Below are 21,624 nucleotides of genomic sequence, written 5' to 3' on the forward strand. Positions count from 1 at the left end.
TTGTTTTCTAAATTGACATGCTTAGCAGATTTTTCTTTGATCAAAACTTAAGGGTGGAAGTCCAATGACCAAATCATTTTTCACTAATTTTTTAGCTATTTTTTATGGACATGTGCCTAGCATCTATGCCATAAAAAGCTTTCCTTATACTTACTCATAAAACATTTTTGCAAACAAGACTCATATTCTAAATTGAATGTATAACAATTACCATTCCTGTTACCACGAAGAACTATCTTTCCATCTGACTCCCTTTGTACTATGTAAGATTTTGAGTTGAATATAACTCTATTTCCTTTATCACAACTTTGGTTGACGCTGATAAGATTGTGAAAAAGTTCTTTTGATGTATAAAACATCTTCAATAATTGCTTCTCTTTCATTACCAATCTTCCCAATGCCGGCAATGTGACTTTTCAAATTTCCATCAAAGGTTGCATTTCCTCCTTCTTTTTCTAAGAGTTCCACAAACTCATCAATATCTCTAGTCATGTGTCTCGAATACCCACTGTCAATGTACCACTTTTTCTTTTCCTTTGAGACAATGAGGCAAACCTACAATTATAGGATTATTTCTTTTTAGGTACCCATTTCTTTTTGGGTCTTTTTTTGTTAGTTGAACTCTTAGTACATAAGTACCTTTGGGAACCCATTTCATAAACACACTAATGCCATTTTTCTTGTGAAGACAAGATTTAACATGATGACCTTTCTTATTATAGAATGCATATTGATAAAAGGACTAGAGGAATGCACATAAGGCTTAAAAAGCTATGATAATACTTTGCTGCCTTCTTTGGTTTTTTTTGAAAGGTGTCAGTTGTGGGATTGTACTCGATTCTTGATCTATTTAAAATACAACGTTGAGAATTGATTAAAATATTTAGCATCTTGGTACCTCGAGTGAACTTAGCTAAATCATTTTTCAGGGAGTCATTTTGGTTTTGTAATGAATTGCATTTATCATATAATTCATTCTTCTTAGAAAAGGACTGAATTTTATTTTCTAATTTAGGAATAGTCCTTTTAGCATGAAGAAGTTTTTTGCATTGTTCTTGAAATAAGGTAAATAAGTCATTAAATTCATCTTGAAGTAAGTCAGAGTTTACCTCATCTGATTGTAATTCAATTAGATTGTCTTCTTCCTCTCGTGTTATGAGATAAAGATTGGGTATTTCTTTTCCTTCATCTTCATCTTTTGAAATACTATCTCCCTAGGCTATAAAAGCTTTCTTTTTTTGAGGTTTTTCTTTCTTCTTCTCCTTTTCTTATTTCTTTTGCTATTAGGGATAGTCCCATTTGATGTGACCAGGCTTCTCACATTTATAACAAGTGAGAGGTTCCTTTTGATCTTTCTTGTTGCTAGAAGATCCTTTTTGAAAATTCCTTTTGCCTTTGTAGAATTTTTTAAATCTTTTGACCATCATGGCAAACTCCTCATCTTGATCAAACTCTGTAGCTAAATCATCATTTTCCATAGCTTTCAAGGCAATTCCCTTCTTTTTATTCACGTCTTCCTTGTATTGTAGAAGTGTTGATTCATGTTCTTTTAAGCTATTAAAAAAAGTAGTGACAGACCTCATCGAACCTCCTTGTGCCTCCGTGATAGTAATGATCTTTGGTTGCCATTCCATTAGAGAACTTTTGAGAATCTTCCTAACTTGTTCTACTTGAGTATATGTCTTTTCCAAATTCATGAGATGATTTTTGATATGAGTAATCTAATATGCACATCTTTGATGCTTTCTCCTTCTTTCATTTTGAAGGTCTCATATTTGCGTATCAGGCTGCTCTTCCTATTCTCCTTAACTCCATTGATTCCTTCATGAGCTTTCCATAAAGCATCCCTAATTTCTTTAGCAGTCGTATAATGACTAACACGATAATATTCATTGTGATTAAGTGCACAGGCTATAATAAGCTTGGCCTTAGCATTGAGATTTACAAGATGATTATCCTCTTCACTCCACTCTTCTTTTATTTTCTCTCTTATTAGCCCATCATCTCCAATTGTCATTAGGACATATGGACCTTTAGTAACCATATCTAATATTTCAATGTCAAAAGCTTCAAGGTACATCATCATTCTGCTTTTTTCAGAATAGGTAGTCTTCTCCTTTGAAGATAGGTAGTCTAGTTATGGACAATCCTTGTCCAATGTTATTATTTGAAAAATTAGCCATTAATAGGATCTTTATACTTTGACTGTTAAGCCAATAATGAGTAACCTTGCTCTAATACCAATTGAAAGTTCACCTAAGAGGGGGTGAATTGGGTTTTATAAAAATTTGATAAATTATAGCTAAAATAAGAAGGAGAGTTTAGAGAGATATCACCAAGTAAAAAGAAGATAAAGAAGAATAAGTTTTGTTAGATATCTATCCTGGTTTAGCTCCAACTACTTGAGCCTACATCCAATCCTCAAGTTCTCCTTGAGATTTCTCCACTAACTTCACCAAGGTTAATCCCAGCTCTTGATAGTTTCAGTACAATCTCAGACTTCAACTAAAGTCTGTATCACTCCCCCTTACAAAACTAATGAAGTAACCCACTAAACTCCCCGAGTTTAAGTTGCTCTGTTATTAATCAGTAAAACATAAGCAAATAGAGTATGTTCAAAAGTGAACAAAAACTATTAAATACTCTCGCTCAAAGTTGATATATAATCAATGAAGCTTACTGGAAATAAATATACACTCAGAAGGTTGGCAAACAATAAATATGAATAACTTGAGCATTTTCATTTTTCTTCATGTCTCTTCTATCTTCATAAATATTTTCATTTATAGTTGAACCTCATTAGGATCTGTTACTCTCATGAATATAGCTATTAGAGTCAATGGCTTCTTTTCTCTAAGATATCTGAACAATTGCTGAATTGGGATAATGGAACAGTACTTTTCAGTGAAGCTTTCTCTGTTACGGCAAGTAAGAAAAGTAGAGCAACTTTTCATTAAATGTTCTAATAAGGTAGGTGAGAATGCTATTTCAAAAGAAAGAAGATTATTTAGAAATAAGGATTTTATGGGTAAGATCAAACTGAGCTCAACTTATCCCAAGAACACGTTTAGAATGATTTTAGAGATAATATATGATTAATATGACACTCAAAATGTGAAAGGAATTGGTTCGGCAAAGGTTACGAAAAACCTCTATTTTTCTCACACGAAACAAAGTATGATTGTTTTAGAATAGACAAGGCTCTTCAAGAATAGGGAAGAATATATTAAATGAAAATGTAGAGAGCTTATTTCAAAGTAAATAGCATATATCAGAATAAAGTTATGAGACGATGATTTGAAAGACTTTATTTGAAAATAAGAAGAGCTATTTCTAAATAAGCTATTCCTAACCAGAATATTTCAGAACAAGCTAAATTTTAAAAAGACTCAATGCATATAAGCTTACAAAGATCAGACTACTATTTCAAAATAAGTGCTACTATTCCGAAATAGGCTATTCCTAAATAGGCTGAAGGGATGATACTTGGGAAGAAGGGAGAGTTACTTGGGAATAAGCTATTCTGGAATAATGACTAATGATTAGGAAAACAATAAAGGCACACAGACGGTGATATTTTGATTATAAGAAAGCTTAAGACACCTTTTAGGAAATATAAGAGATTAAGATTAAGTCAAATACTTAATCTTTTGTGAGAAACACGAAGTAAGAAGATCAAAGAAGATTTTATGTGTTTCTACCTATTTAGGAAGAAAGCAACTATTCCGGAACAACGAGTTCTACAGAAATTTAAATCTAAGTTGATTAATTCTCTTACAAGCCATTGATTCTTGATTATTAAACCTGTCAAACACAACCTTCTCTTATTTTGTAATCATCAAAATTAGAGTTTAACATACACATATATATATGTAGTATATGTTTAAATGCCACTTTACATACCTACTTACTATTCTCACGCATGAATAGTTTGTTTCAATGATTTAGTTACCAAGTTCTCAACTCACCCCGTGGTTATATTTTACAAGTGAAGGCTCCAATAGGGACAAAGGGAAGGGAGGTGCCACTAAGATTGGAGAGGCTTGAGCTTGTATAGCTCTCCTTCCTCATTTTGTAATTGTAATGAATGATTTATGTTTATGCCAACTAAGGATCATGTTATGTTTTGAGGTTGCTTGCATGAGAAATGATTGTAATTGTGGGTATCTTGACTTAAGATAATGTAAATGTGATGAAATTATTGTGAGAGGTTGAGATACTAGTATAAGTGATATTTTTGCATTGCTTATATGTTGGAATGGCCAAAATGGTGTTTAATGTGAATTATTGTTATCCCTCAAATTATGGTGAATTTGGGGTTTTTATGGCCAATTCGTGTTTGGAATGTTATTGTTGTGGTATGAGTATTTAATTAGGTTGTTTGTGGTTTATTTGAGTTGGTTTAAGTGGTTCTTGGCGCTAGGTTTGTGAGTTTAGACACCCTTGTGATTGTTTCGAAAGAAAAATGGACTAATTTGTGTTCGGATGTCCCTTTTAAATGGAAAAGTGTAGGGTTTAAAGAGCTATGCGTGAACACTTGAATCGCTCAAATCAAATATTAGGTGGCGAAAAGGCGTACTCTAAAATTTGGCTGGAGGTGCTTTCATGACAGCAGAACTATCATGATAACAGGAGTTTGTTATGGCGCAATGCACAAAGAGGGACATAGACCCTTTGTGCCATCCACCATGGTGGGTGATACTTGCATCATAGCGGACATGCATCTCTGGAGAATTCCCAAAATGCCCCATTTGAGGTGCTTAAGAGTTGTATTTGTTTTTTGTGCTTTTGCTATCTTGTGTAACTTATTTTTAATTATAGTTTGAGCTTAATCATCTTTTCAAAACAGGTTTCTTGGGATCTCAATTTTAAAATAATTTTCTAAACCCTTATGTTATGATAACCTTATATAAAAAATTTAATTAATCTTGATTATCATAATGGTATCTTGTGTCTCATGTTCTGTGTATTTGGTAATGTCAGGGAATACATTACATGCCCTAGTTTTAAATAAGGTTGAGCTCAACCAATTTTAAAAAAAAATTTTGTTGGGATCCTAACATTAAATGATTTTAAAATATTTAACCGTTTTTCTTATTATGGTAAAGTTATTTGGATTAATCAAGTCCTAATTACCAAGATAGTAATTTTGTGTATTATTCTGGTAATGTCAAAGTGGACATTAAAATGATTATATTTTATTTCTCAAATACCAAAACAAATAATTCTAAGGTTTGAAATTTTTGATGCAATCTACACTTGAAAAACAACAAAGGTAATTAGTAGTCATTGTATTTAATTATTCATAGCTTTTTTAGTGTCTAAGATATAAGAAAAACAACTTAGATTGTGGCTTTTGCTTGATAAGGTTTATGGAGGACATTATTACCCATAACAAAACCACAGTTTCTAAAAATGTACATCAAGAATATTCACTATATAAATGCTAATGAATTTAATTTACTTAAATAAATTTATGGTGAATATTATATATATTGTAGTACTATGAGGATTTTTAAGTTGAAGAATTTGTGAAAGTACAAATAAATGAAGTAATTGAAGAATAGTCTCAGTATGTGTTCTAAGTGTGGTCCTTGCACAAAGCCTAAAATCAATAGAGTTTAAGGTAGCAGGATTGGTGTTTATAGTTATTCTAGTGCACCATTACTTGATATTAGTTTATACATTATTTTACTTTAAAAAATTAGATACATTGATTACTTGATAGATTAGAATAAGAGATTTATTTTTGTTTCATTTTACATTGATTACAATCCTTGTTCAATTGGTATTCATTTATGAACATGTTGGGATTATTGTCTAGATATAAATTTTGCATAGCTGTTTCAAGAGGCCTGCTATAAATAACAATATTCCTTTCTTAAAAAATAAAAAATCAAAAAAAAATGCCAATTATTTAAATAGCTATTATTTTTTCACACAATATATGACGGGTATTTACAAGACCCGTCATATATAATTTGAAAAAATGATAGGTATTTAAAATACTTGTCATGTTTACTTTGGTACCCAAAAGTGTATCAATATTAACCAAAGAAAAAAAAAATAACAGCTATTTGTACCCAATAGAAGGACAAAAAAGTAGCAACTTTTAAATGACAGGATTTAACTATAATTTATAATCAGAAATATATGATAGGAATAAAACCGTCTTATAAAAGGGGGATTTTAAATGACAAAATAATATAAGCAAAAATAACTGTAATTTATGTCTTTTTTTGTAGTAGTGTGGATGGCTCTAATAAGCATGAAGTTAAAAAACAATTTAAACTTTCAAGTTTGACTTTAAGATTTTTTAAACTTATTCGAGTTAGCTTGTTGAGTTTGGTTCAAATTACTAATTCTAACATTTCTCAATCTATTAAAATAACTTAATCTTACTTGTTAAGTTTTAAAGATAGAATGTAACAGATTTGAGAAAGTTGGCCTATTTTATAAAATTAATGGCACTCATGCACCATTATTAACTAAAAAACGCCATAAGTTTTAAGATAAAAAGTTTCAATTTTTTGCACCTTATGTTTGTTTTCTTTTTTTTTAGTAGTCAACATTAATAAGCCTTAGGCAAATTTATGGGATGGATAATAATACCCTTTGAAAAATAGTTCATAGGTATGTAAGCACCACTTAAAATATTGGATGCTCCTAGCCAAAAAATTCTTTAGTATTTTTATTTTTTAACCTTTTTAAAAATTAAAAATTAGAATAAAATTTATATAAAAATCAAATTCGTAATTCAAATTTTTATTATTTTATAATAAAAATAAAATGTATAATAAATTGTTATGTCCAAACAATGTCATCATATGGGAAAAAAAATAATGTCACTAAGTAATTTACTTATATAGCATGATGACTAAGAATCGTAAAGAAGTTGTGTTAAGATCAGCTTCTCAGCAGCATCCTCGCGACTTGAAATCTATAAAATTCACCTTCGTTGCTCAATGTCTTTTTTCGAATGATCTTGAAAGCTTTTCCCGCTAATAAGATGGGGAAAGCAACATAAATGAAACTACAAAGCAAACCATGACTCGGATACTGAACCGTTCAAGGCCAACGCATGATGTAATGATGTATCATGAGCCTTTTTTGGTCCAGATATTAATATTATATATGGTAAGTTAAAAATGTAAAATTGAAAGTCATGGGAGCATAATTAATGCACTAAATATAGATAGGGATTTGTTATCAATACATATATATATATATAGGATTCGAGATAGTCAAAGATAAAGCCATGTTAAGCTGTGGGTGAGTGGGTCCACTTGGTGTCGTGATGTAACCTGAAAGATCGAGGGGATAACAAAGTAACAATGTCCTCACTTGTCAGTAGGTACGTTATTAATACGGATTAAGCTGAAGAATTCCGAAGGCAAAAATTCTATAAAGAGAGGAGAATTGTAAAATTTAAATTTTTAACTTTAGAGTTAATTAAGTTAATAAAATTTAAAAGAGTTTAGAGGTATGTAAATACTTTGGGGAATGATTTTATAAATTGATCAAGGCTTAGAAGCAGATAAAAATTGTGTGTTTTTGTAATCAAATATTTTCAAAGGAAAAATGATAATATTTTGTAGTAATTATTTTTGCATTAAAAGTTAGACATCTCAAAAATTTTATAGAGTCCTAATTTATAATTTTTGAAGAAGTACGGTATTAATTATGAATTTTTAAAATTGGACTAGTGAATCTATACTGTTAGCTGTGGCAAACAATGCATTTTGAAAAAAATTTAAGTTTCTTGGACCAGAGAGCAAACAGAAGAAAGAAAAGTAAAGAGGAATGAAGATGGAAGCTTAGACTCTGCTAGGGCACACTTTGAGTGAGATTTTTGGATGGCTTTGGGCTTCAATCCTCAAGGTAAATATAATTCTCTCATCTTCCTTCACCTATACAAGAATATGAAGTTAGGTTTTGCATGGGAGATTATGATTTTTAGAATTGTCAAGATTGGGTTTGAATCCATTGGTCTAGATGAGACCAATAGGAGTTATTTAAGGTTTCTAAACTTAGGGTCAATGATTTTATCATTCTATAGAGTTATTTGGATGGGTTCTCAAATTTGGATGAATCCTAAGTGTAAAAATGATGATGGGGAGTTTTTAGTTTATAAAATGGTTTTATTTAATATAATGGAAGTTAAATAAAGTTAATGGAAGGGTTTAAAGGTTTGGGTTATGTTGTTTGTGATGAGATAAGGTTTTAATGATGAGTTTGGAATGAACCCTAGAGCTAAACAAGTGAGTTAATGCCCAAGTGAAAGTGTAATAATGTTTATTAGACTAATGAGAGTCTAACTAAGATAATGGAATTTAGAAGTGGGTTTCCTTATGGTTAATGACCATAATGTGAATTTGAGGTTAAGACTTTGATTAGCAAAAATTTATGATAGTTATTGATAAAGATAAATGTGGTAAGTTGGAAAAAAAAAAAGAAAAATGTGTTAAAATGTAGATTGATCTTACATTGGTGCATTTGAGCAAGGAGGAGCTCAATTGAGCATTGACATGGGTAACTTGGTTTAAAAACCAATGGTTGAAGTAAATGGGAACTTATTCTTTCTTTATGCTTGTGTGGTATGTCTGTGAGATTTTTGAAATTGATAAAATATATATTTTTGTATGAAAATTAGAGGTGTTATGATTTTGAAATTTTATGCAAATGGGACTTGATTAAAATATGTATTTGTATACATATAAAATTGATATATGATGTTTTACCTAAGTAGTTTGTGAAACTCAAACATGTGTTTTGAAACTGTCTTTTGATTGTTGATCACAATTGTGGTTTCGAGCATGATGAGATGTTGGTAGTAATGGTAGAGAAAATGAAAAGTCAAAAATCCACATGGAAGCACCAACACCTGGACAAAATCAATGTTTGGCACATACCATGAATCACCTTTCCTGATAGGGAAACTGGGGTGGAGTCTAATGATGGACATGCATCATCGCCTCCTATAGGAGTAGCAATGTGGTGGTGAAAGGCACGCATTACCATTCTAAATAAAAGGGAGATGGTATGGAGTCCAGAGTGAGGTACCATATTAGTTCAAGGGTAGGAAAGCCATGGTATGAGAATGAGTAAGGTGGCTTTTGGCCAAGCTGCCCCTCATGATCGGAGAGCTTGGGATATGTCAATCACATGACCTCCCTTGTTTATATCGATAGCACATGGTTTTGGTCAAGAGTATAAAATGGAAGATATAAGGCAGTTAGCATTTATGTGCATATTTGTGATTGCATGCTTGAGTGTGTTGAACATAATTGTTTCATATATGCCTCCTTGCATGCTCATGAATAGTGCCCCTTATATGTGATTGAACTAGTTATTTGGTTAATGAGATTTTTATCTCACCCTTATCAATTAACATTTTACAGGAGACTATTCGAGTGGGAACAAAGGGGAGACATATAGCTCTAAAGATCATTAATTGTGTAATGTCTCTAATTAGTTTTGTGTACTTGAATCATAATACCAACTAGGATTCATATTTTAGCTATACTTGCATATTTTATTGTGGATTGGTAATTTTTGTATGTTTTGTTCCTTGATGTTGTTGAGATGACATTGATTGATTTTGAATTGGGCCAAATTGATGCAAGTTTTTTAATGTTGTATGTTGGTGAATTTGAAAATGGATTTTTGAATTTTAATGTTGATACATCTCACCCTATTTATGTTGAAATCTAGGGTTGGAGGGTCAAAATGAATTTTAAAGTAATTTGTATGTTTGTGGTATATTGCATAGGTTGTCTAAAGTTTATTAAATGTTGTTTAGGTGTTATGGTTGGCTTTTGGCACTTGGTAGTGGTTCTAGACACCCTAGAAGTGAGAAAAAGAGGTTATTTAAGTTCCATATGTCCATTTGTTAATATTTGGTAATATAACTAGTGTCATTAGATAGTTTATTTAATAATTTTTTATACGCACTTAAATTATTTCAATTAGATGTCAGAGTGAAAAATTATGGGTGTTGGAAGTTCAGTTGTATGTGTTGTAATGCAACATCTATCGTGGTAGATTTGCACATTGACCACAACAAATTATATCAGAATTGGTGTTTTGCTTATTTGATTTTGTTTTTAACCTTTTTTTTTTCAACTCTATATGGTGGCCATGCTTCCAAAAACATTTTACTCTAATTTTCATGCTTCCAAAAGCATTTTACTCTAATTTTTAAGTGTTTAAACTTCCAATTAACTTAATTTGGATTTATTTTAATTTTGGGATCCCATTTTCTCAATGATTTTATATTAAGTATATTACCTTGAAACTTTTCATCCATAATAAATCATTGATCATGGTTTAATTCTTTTCTTTTATGGTGCGCATATTTTTACTATGTTATATACACTTCTCCTACCATAGAAAATTTTAAATGATTGGTTTAATTATTTTATATTATGATAAAGTTTACTATAGTTGTTTAAAGCTATTCTATTATGGTAGGAATTTATAAAATGATATCTATATTTATAGATTAAATCTTATTAATCATAATAGACTTTTAAACTAAACATTTTCATTTTCTACTATGTCTTCAACTACAGTTGAGTTTTTTCCATCATTGTTAAGTAATTAAGATTAGTCATATTCTAATTATCATAATAGAGTTCAGTAATTGTGATTAAATCTATGGTTGTATATGGTGATATCACACCTAGCTAAAACCACTTCCATTGGACATGTTTAAACTATTGCATCCAACCCCAAATATATATATATATATATATATAGCTCATTTTGACTACTTAAAACCCACACTCTCATGACTACTATAAGCATCAAAATCATGCTTAACTTAAAAAAGTAAATCATAAACGACTCATTCATTTATAAATCATTCAAAAACATTATATATAAACTTTGAACATCATCAAAAGTTAATTATCACGATTCTTGTGTCACATTGACAAAGTGATCCAATCAACACATGCTCAAAACACTAGTGCAAAATATTAATTTTTGCAACTACTAAAATACATTATCGTAGCTGCATATGGAGTGTAGTGGAAATAAGTATAGTAATAATAGTGTAAGAATCAGTGATTTAAAAATCAAACTAGACCAAGTGGTCAGACCAGTTTGATCGTCGATCGGTCTGAATTTCGATTTAGTCAATATATGAAAACTATTTTGGAGGTTGAGCCAAGTTGGACTGTTTCAGACCAGCAATCAGATCAAAGACCGGAATCCAAGCTGAGAACTAGATTTGACTTTCAAAAACCAAACTGTTCAATTTTTTTATTTTTTATTTATTTTTTTAGGAAATGACCAATATTTTTAATTGTTTATGTTATGTTGTATCATGTGGCTTGTCAAGTTATGATAAACTTAAAATATTTAATTTTTTAAGTTAAGTAGAAATTTCATATTTATTTCTTATTTAGATTATTATATAAATATATAATTTTTTTAATTTAATTATTATGTCATCAGTTTAATTATTGATCCAAACCAATTGAACCAAGTGAATCGTAAATCGTTGACCTTTTCAAATCAATATTCAATTTGGTTTTAAAAACATTAATAATAATAGTTATTTTTTGCGACCAGGGAAAAATAACGTGAAGTTTGGCAATATACAATGTTAAATACGAGCCAAGAATGAGGCAATACATCTTATGTAAAAATTTAAGCCTTAGATGCCTTACCCTTTCGATCTCTAGAATCCACTTCTGGAAATGATAACCACAAAGAGCAGGATGTAAAGTCCTAGTAACCACAATTATCGTCTTCTTTGGCTTTTTTCGGACTGGTTTAATTTAAGTATCTTTTCTTGTGGAGAAAAAGGGGGAGAATTTCCAAAGCAGGACCGGTGATATAACTTAATTATTAGTGAGTCTAAAAAAGTTTTAAAACTTTAATTCAGTTTAGGATAAAAATAAAATAATTTTAATTATGAAAAGATTAAAATATATTCATTTGTTATGTAAAATTATTAATTGTTAATTTCTTACTTCACTTGTTAATTTACTAATATGAACTGTAAATTATATGAGTTGGTATATCAATAATTATATAAGACTTTATATCAGTTGTTCAATCATAAGCTGTAACATCAGTTGTTAGATTACTAACTTTACTTATTAATTTATTAATATTAATTGTAAATTACTGACATATCTTATAATTCACTAACATCAATTATAAATTACTAATAGATCTTGTATTATAACTGATGTTAGTAAATCAACAAGTAAAGTTAGCAAATTAATAACTAATGTTATTGCTTGTCTGACAAATGGATGTAATTTATAAGTGATATTGATAAGTTAACAAGTGAAGTAAGAAAATTAATGACTAATGATTTTGCATAACAAGTGAAGGATACTTTTATCTTTTCATAATTGAAATTATTTTTACTTTTATCCCCATAGACTTAACTAAACTTGCAGAATTTTTTGAGACCCACTAGTAATTAAGTCATAATCCTTATTTGAAATTGAAAAAATAACAATAAAATTTTTTCAAATTATATAAATAATAATTTGATCCCTTAAAATGTTATAATACCAATGAAGTCCTTAAGAACTTCTTTATCAATAACTGTTTAAGAAGAAAGATCATTTTACCTTTACTAAAAATAACAAGATCCAATCACAATTTTTATTTAAGAAATTACAACTTTTGTTTTATAAATCATAAGAGTTGAACAAAAAATTATAACATGTCAAGTGTAATTTTTATTTTGAAAAATAAGTTTTAATCATAATTTTTATTTGAGGAATAATAACTTTTATTCTGTAAATTATAAGAGTTGAACAAAAAATTATAATTTATCAAGTATAATTTCTATTATTGAAAAATAAGTTTTCAAAATAACAAACTCCATTAATAACTTTTGTTTAAAGAATCACTACTTTATTATAAAGAATTACAAGAATTAAACAAAAAATTACAATTTATCAATAAAAATAAAATGATCTTATCCCTAAAAAAGTTATTGTCAAATAGGGTTTAAGGATTTCATTGATATTATAACATTTTGAGAGATTAAATTAGTACTTATATAATTGAGAAGGATTTTATTATCATTTTTTTTAAATTTTTAAAAAAAAGGAAAAATGAAAAATGAAATTCTTCTCAAACGAAAAGTCAAGTCTTTCCAAATCCATCAAATCGCGTTAAATATGTCACCAAATAGACATAAGTCGTTTGTCCAAAAACCAAAGACATAACTCGTTTTCATGACTTCATTTACATTTCAATTAGAAAAAGGAAAAAATATTTTTAAATACAAATAACTAATTTTTTAGATACATAATTATTACAAATAATTAATTTTGCCTTTGTGCAAATTTTCTATTTTTCAAATTTTAAGTATCATTAATATCTCAAACTTTTAGTAGTATTATTCAAGTATTACTTTTTATTTATTATTATAAAAACATTATTTTCAAAAATTTTGAATAAATTCTGACAATTCTACTTTGAAATTTTCCTAAACACGTGAGTGGACATGCTCATTGAAAAATGGCGCCAATTCTGACACTTTATACAAAGTAAAAAAATGGAAGAATTATGTCTAAGTCCCCGTAACATAATTAAATACCATAACATTTGTTGATAATTGAGCATAATAAAATGGCGACAAATCAATAGACTTTTTACTCTTTAATCAAATTATGATTATGATTATGAAGACATAAAGGTACACACCCTTCTCCGTTCAAAGATATAAAATACTTTTAATTAAATTTTATTTTTAATAAAATAATTATTTACTTTTAAATTAACCCTATTTTTTAATATTTATTCTTATTAAATACTTTACAATAAATATAAAGTCATTTATTAATAGATATATTTTTAAAAAATAATAATTAAATTTTAAAAAATTAAAAATATTTTATATTTTTTAACATTTAATTTTTTAAAAAATATTTTATATTTTTAAATGGAGTCCTAACAAATAACGGTGAGGACGTACTAGGAAGGTGAAGTTCTTTTTATAAAAAAAAACCAAGAAGGTGAGGTTGTTTACCTGCCATTTTGTCTGTTGAATTGACTCGGATTCTCGATAGAAGCAAAGTGTCTTCTTAATTTATTGACTATTATGTATCGTCAATCATTGCGTTGCGGTTCGCTTTACACGGACTCTGTTATTAATTAGAAGTGCGAAATTATTTATTTAATTCATTTTTTTATAATTTTCATGCATAATTTGGGGCTAATTATTTTTCAATAAAAAAATAAATATTTGACACTCAAAAAATTAATTTGGTCAAATTTTTATTTTTAATTTATAAATTTTATTTTTTGGGTTAAAAATTATTTTTTCTTGAATTTTTTTTTTTCGAGGAGTAGCAGACAATCTATATAATGGGATAATTTTTTTTGAATTATTTTTTTAAAGGGCAAGAAATTCCTTCCATCTTTAAGTCATCTATTTTACTATTATCTGTCAACATGAATTATGGGTGGGCTCCATGACCATTTGACGTTGCTTAATATTATAGGGTTATAGTATTAATTTGTTATTGAATTTTTTTGTCAAGAAGATTAGGCATCTTAAAATTTTATTAAAATAAAATTTAATAAATATTTATTTTTCATAAAATTTTGTCAAAATATTAAATATTTTAATAGTTAATAATGTAAATATTATTATTTATAAGTATTCATCCAAAAGTTACAAATTATTTTTTAAATATTAACATCTTGACTAATTTTTTAAAAATTTATAGGTGATTTGTAAATTAAAATAATATGTTAAATTATACGTCTTCCTCCAAAATTAATAAGTCCTTCTTTAAATTTGTATATTTTAAAAGTTGACTTGTAAGTTGTGTTTGAATATTTATGAATAATAACAATATTTATAAGTAAATTACAAAATAGGACCTTATAAAAATTAATATTGTTTAAGTCTATTAAATTTTCTAGGTCTTTCTCTGTAACTTTTTTATTAACTAATGGTCAGATTAATGAATATTTAATGAAGCGATAATATTGCTTTATTTTTAATTAATATATTTTTAGTCTAGCTGAAAAGTCAAAATTTTTTATGATTGTTTTGAAGTTTAATCATCCTGTCTTTGTTTTGTTTCATCCCTTCTTTTTCTTTCTCTTTATTGTTGAGGCGCTTCTTTTTTCCTATCTCTCATACTTCCTCCATTCAAAAATGTAAAATATTTTTTAAAGAGTTAAATGTTAAAAAAATATAAGGTATTTTTAATATTTTGAGATGTAATCATTATCTTTTTTTAAAAAAATGCTCCTATTGATAAATGACTTTATATTTATTATAGGTTATTTAATAGGGATAAATAGAGAAAGATAGGGTTAGTTTGAAAGTAGGTAACTATTTTATTGAGAGTTAAAATTTAGTTAAAAATACTATATATTTTTGAATGAAGGGAGTATATCCATAAGCTAAATCTACATGGATTCAATAAACATTACTTTGTTTTTAATTAATATATTTTTATTCTAGTTAAAGTTCTAATCTTTTCTTCCATCATTTAATTTTGAAGGAAGACTTATAATTTAACACATTATTTTAATTTATAAATCATTTATAAAATTTTGAAAGCTCGTTGATATGCTAATATTTGAAAGATAATTTATAAATTTTGGATGAATATTTTATAAATAAAAAATTTAAATTATTAAATATTAATATTTAATAATTTAACAAATTTTTATTAAAATAAACATTTATTAAATTTTATTTTAATAAGATTTTAGGGTGCCAAATGCTCCTAAAAAAAATTTAGGAGCAAATTAGTATTTTAACCTTACAATAATAAGCCACATCATATGGTAATGGGATCTACACGTAATTCATGTAAGCAGATAACAGTAAAATAGATGGCTTATTAACGAATGTTTTATGCTCCTTGAAAAAATAGTTTAAAAAAAAAATTGCTCCACTTATCTATACAAAGTACCTAGCACTCCTTAAAAGAAATTTCAAGAAAAAGTTAATCTTTAACTCTGTCTCTTAAAAAAAATTAAGTGAATTGAAGTTGGGTTCAATGAGAAATTCACCTATAAGCTATAAGTTCAGGAATGTATGAGATTCTAAATTTAATTTTTTTTTGGGTGTAATATTCTCCTTCAAAATTTCAAAATAGTGTAACAATACAATACCAAATGTTAACTTTAATTGTTAATGGACAAAAAAATTACAGAAAAAACATAAAAAATTGCATAAAAGGATCAAGAAGATTTTCTTAGTATTTTTATGTAATTTTTTGGATCAATGTTTGTAACTTTTGGATTCTTTTCAACAATTTTTTATTATCTTGTGTAATTTTTGAAGTTTTTTTCATAATTTTTTAATCAACTAATGATTAAAATTAATTTTTATTAATAATAGTAGTGATATTATATTATTTTTAAATGTTGAAGGGGAATATATTACACCAAAAAATGAGCTTAAGGTTTAGAAAAGAAAATAAATTTGATGTCTTAAATGCTTCTGGACATATAATTTAATAGTTAAATTACCTTTTAACATGTTCAAGTTTGAAAATTTACACATGTCAACTTGGGGAGATTAGTTGAGGGTTTTAATCTGAAAATCATTTTATTTTTTAAAGCCACAAAATAATTTTGTGTTATGTTTAGATATATACATAGAATTAAATTTAGACTTGAGCCAAATTTTGTATTTGGACAATTAAAAATCTACGAATTTACAATTTCAAACACTATCAATTCAAATCTAAATTCAAATTTTATTTTAATTATTTCATAATTTAAAATTATTTCTAAGTTTTTATTATTTTAAATCTCTGTAGATTGTAGACATCCCTGAAAAGCTATTACCAATAACCTTTGTTAGTTAAAATACTTAAACAAAAAATTTTAAATTCATGAATTTGAAATGTGAAATTTAAAATTTAATTTAAATCTATTAATCCAAACGCTACATTAAAGAATATTCTTTCTATACTAATCAGCCTATTTAAAAATTTTGCTAATTTACCAAAACGCGTAATTAGTCCATTTACAAATTTACTTATCTACCAAAAACGCGTTGGATGCCATTGAAGTCACCGAAAAAGGAGAAAGGTACTCCGACTTTCCCAATCAAACTATACATATTTGAAAAAATGACTTGATTTGATGATAAGGAAAACGTTAAAGTTCTAGATGTGAATTTTGAATATAAAAATTAGCCTCATTAATGGGTGTTTCAGACTTTTCATTATGCGCGTATGGCTTTCCAACTTTGTGGTTAACATCTTTTTTCTATGATAAGTTGATAACGTGATTATTTCTTTCATAAGTGTAACCTAATGATTTGTTGAGCTAAATTTGCTTTGCCTTTTTGTTTATTCAATTCAGTAATATTCGCCTTTTGGTATTATCGAACAAAGCATTTGTCCATCATAGTTCATACGTGTACCCCATTAAATAGTTGTCCATTTAATAAGTAAGGACTTTCATGTGTCTTTATGACAAAGAAGACTTTTCTTTTCTTGACCGGCTTTATGGCAGAGAAAATTTGAAAAGTTTTTTTTAAATGTCTATTTATTCATGATTATGAATATGATACTCATTCTTTTCTCACGAGCATTTGAAGATTGAGAGAATCACATTTAGAGCTCCAAATGAAAAATATGATAGCGAGAATCAGCATAACAAAAAGCCCTGCATGCAGCACAACAGAAAGCTTTGGAGTGTAAATGCGATTCTCCCTTAAAAATTCCTAACTTGAAAATGGCTCAAATTTTGAAGATGGCAGCCTTGAAATTTGCAGATCCATACTTTCAGTTCATCTTCCTCTTACTTTAACTAATTTTGCTTTGTTTTTTGGGCCAAACCTTTGACTATTTCTTTTTCAGTAAATTACAATGATACCCCTCTATTTTGCCAAATTACAGAGACATCCCATCTATTTTCAAAACCTATACTTTAGTCCAATTTCCAACACCATTAGGAATGAAATGGGAGTCGTCACTAAAATTTTGAGAAAAATCTTGAGAAACCATTTAAAGAGAATAAGATGGTCTGCAAAATTAGAAAATAAGTTCAGGAGTAGATTGAGTGTGAGGAAGATGATAGGCACCATACAATACCCATTCGTGAGAATGGTTACCTAAAATTTTTTATGCTAAATTACTATAGTTTTAAAGTTATTTTAATTATTTCTTTCTTATTCACGTGTTTTAAAAAATGATAAGAATTAAGTGAAAATATTTATTTATTTATGAGGGAGGACTTGACTCAAAATTAGACTCTAAGGCCTACGTACCCTATGATGGAGATCAAAGTTCACGTAGTTTAGGCTTAAAAGTTTGTTGGTGAAAATATTTTTTGAAGAGAAATTAATTAAAAATAATTTACCATTTTGCAAATAAAATAATTTTTGAAATTTGGATATGTATGTTTTAAATTGTAAAAGTAATTTAATTTCAATTATTTTCTCAATTTTTAAATTTTTTAAAATAAAGAAAAGAAAAGGGTTTAAAATTATTTTTTTATATTTTATGATAGAAAATTTAACTGCTATATCTATAGAGCCTTATTGGTTCATACGGTAATGCAATTGTTCTAAATATCTGCAGATATTCTAAAATCTCATATGATAAAAGAATTTAGCAACTTAATTTATTTATTTACATTTATGTATATTTTTAAATATTAATAATATTTTTTTAAGCATGTATGTACATATACACTTTTTTTTAAAAAAAAATCTTAATCATCATACCTTCAAAGCCTTATTGACTTACACAATAATATGATTATCCTAAATATCTGTGAAGATTCCAAAATCTCACATGATAAAAGATAAAATAATATACACTTAAGTACGTTTTTAATTTAATTGATTTAATATATACTTATATATATATATTTTTAAAAAAATTAATCATTATATTGTAGAGCCTTATTGACTCATACAATAATATGATTATCTTAGAAGTCTACGAGATTCAAAAATCTCATATAACTAAAAGATATAATCGATAAATATGATTACAATTTAAATACATTAATTTGATTAATTAATTTTTCTAAATTATGTATTATATTATTATTTACAAAAAATTATTTATTTATTATAGGAATTGAGAATCACTACATCTATAAGGACTTATTATCCTACGTGATGATGTGATTAATTTAAGTCTCTATGAAGATTCTTGAAATCTCATGTGGGATTAAATAAATTATTAATTTGAATTATAAAAAGAGAGTTAATTTTAACGATGGGCATTTGAAACCCATATTAATATATAAGTTTTATTCTCATATCTGCAAAACTTTATTGATTTACATAATATGAGATTATCCCAAATATCTATAAGATTCAAAGTCTCTCACAATAAAAGGATTGAATAAAATTCGCTTTAAATATATTTAATGTGTAATTATATAACGTATATTTTTAAATATATAAATCTTAATCGTTATATCTACGAAGTCTTATTGACTTACATGGTAGTACGATTATTCTAAGGCTATGTTTGATAGTTTGAATCTGAAATATGGAAACAGAAACGGAAACGGAATCCATGTCAAAACATGTTTGGTATGATATAATCATGATTCTTTAGAATCCTGATTTGACAAATTTCTTAGAATCCGATTCCATCTCAAAAGCTATGGAATCCGATTCTGTGTAACTTTCCATCTTCTCTCTCTTCCATCTCTCCATCTTACCCTTGCCTCCCTTCCTCTTCTTCTTATTCATGGACTTGATGCGTGTTGGAGCAGCGACATTAGCGGTTGGCTTGTAACAAGTGAGAGAGGAGCACCCGCAGGAGGAGTTGTCGGCATATGTGTGGGATGAGATTTGGCATGCATTCTCGCCGTGCATTCTTATCGATAATGAAGGACCCATCATCGTTCATGCATTCTCACCGTCGATAAAGTACCCATCACCTCTCTCTCTCTCTCTCTCTTTGTCTCTCTCTCTGTGAGCGCTCTTGGTCTGGCAAAGACGATAAAGAATTGAGCAGCAGTGCAACAGTCATCACTGTCACCCTACTCGAAAGACATCATCATCTGCATCGATCTCCTCCTCTCTTCTTCTTTGTGGTCTTCATCTTCTTATTCAGTCAGGTGTCGTCGGAGAAAAAGAAGAAAGCAGTGACGATGAACCATGAGAAGGCAGCGACAGACTGTAGGAGGGGGTTCTTGCCGGAGAAGAAGAAGAAGAAGAAGGGGAGGGGTCCTTGCCGGCGCAGTGACAGACGGTGGCGAGGATGCTTATTAGGTGAGGAGGAGGAGGAGGCAGTGATGTGTGATGCAAAAGGAGAGGAATGGCTGAATAGGATTGTTGGGCTGATGGAGATAATTTTTTTTAATTTTAAAAGGGCACTTTGGTCTTTTCCTATTTTAAGTACTTATATTTTATTAAAATTATATCAAGATTCCATCATCATACCAAACACACTTTTAAATCCAATTATATTCCAATTCCAATTCCAATTTCGATTCTAATTCTAATTCCGATTCCATTAAAAACTCTTCCATTATACCAAACATGGCCTAAAGGTCTACAGTTTTAAAAATTTCACATGACCAAAAGATCTAATTAGACAATATAATTATAATTTAAATTTAGTAACTTAATTAATTAATATTATAAGAAAAATGTTTATTTTTTTTTACAAAATTCATATAAATTGAGAATTGTGATATCTGCAAGGATTTATTATCCCACACGATAATGCACTTAATTTAATTCTCTATGAAGATTCTTAAAATCTTACATGAGACTTAAATATTTATTATAAAAAAAATTAATTTTGATAATGGGCCTTTGGAACCCATATAAATACCTATAAGATTAATCGTCATACCTATAAAATCTTATTGATTTACACGGTATGAAATCATTCTAAATGCCTATAGAGATTCTTAAAATATCACATAACAAATAGATAATAGAAATATTTGCATTTGCAATCGGTGCATAATATTATGGTTGGTTAAACAATTTATGTAATAAAGACAATGGAAAGAATAAAGAAATAAATTATTTTGATAATTCACTACTCTTTTGACTTGAGGATATGTTCTATAAAAAAATTCATAAATCAGTAGCCAAAAAAAATTATTTAAGAGCTTTCTTTCAGACTGGAAATAACCAAGAATGCAATCAATACATGATACATATTTTACAAATTAGGGGGAAAAGAAAAAGATCAAGTGCAGTGATACAACTTGAAATCAAGATTAAGAACATGAGAACATCTAACTAAAAAACACAGCAGTGTAGCCATTATTTAGAAATTCTTTTTCTTAGTAAATGGAGATCATATTTTCACTTACAAGTTTTAAACAGATTCAACACATCAAACAAACTTTTAGCAAGATTATAGCTATAATAGACACAACTCCAAGCTACAACCAATTCAATAAATTATCAACAATATTATCACAGGCTTTTTTTGTCAAACACCTTTCAAGTATGTTTTGAATTCTACATAAAATATTTGATTCCTGAATCTTTAATGTCTAAACACACATCTAGATCAATCCACACTCTCAATATCTATCAATATATATACGTGTGTTTATTGATGAATCTATATTAAGAGAGATGACTTTAAATATTACTTGATTTAAGTTATGGGTTCGTTCTTCTTCTACTTTGAGCTAGCTTGAACTATTCTGAAAGCTTCGTAT

Source organism: Prosopis cineraria, unplaced genomic scaffold (assembly GCF_029017545.1).
Source record: "Prosopis cineraria cultivar Desert tree isolate PC_DT_omini unplaced genomic scaffold, ASM2901754v1 PC4, whole genome shotgun sequence".
Lineage (NCBI taxonomy): Eukaryota > Viridiplantae > Streptophyta > Magnoliopsida > Fabales > Fabaceae > Prosopis > Prosopis cineraria.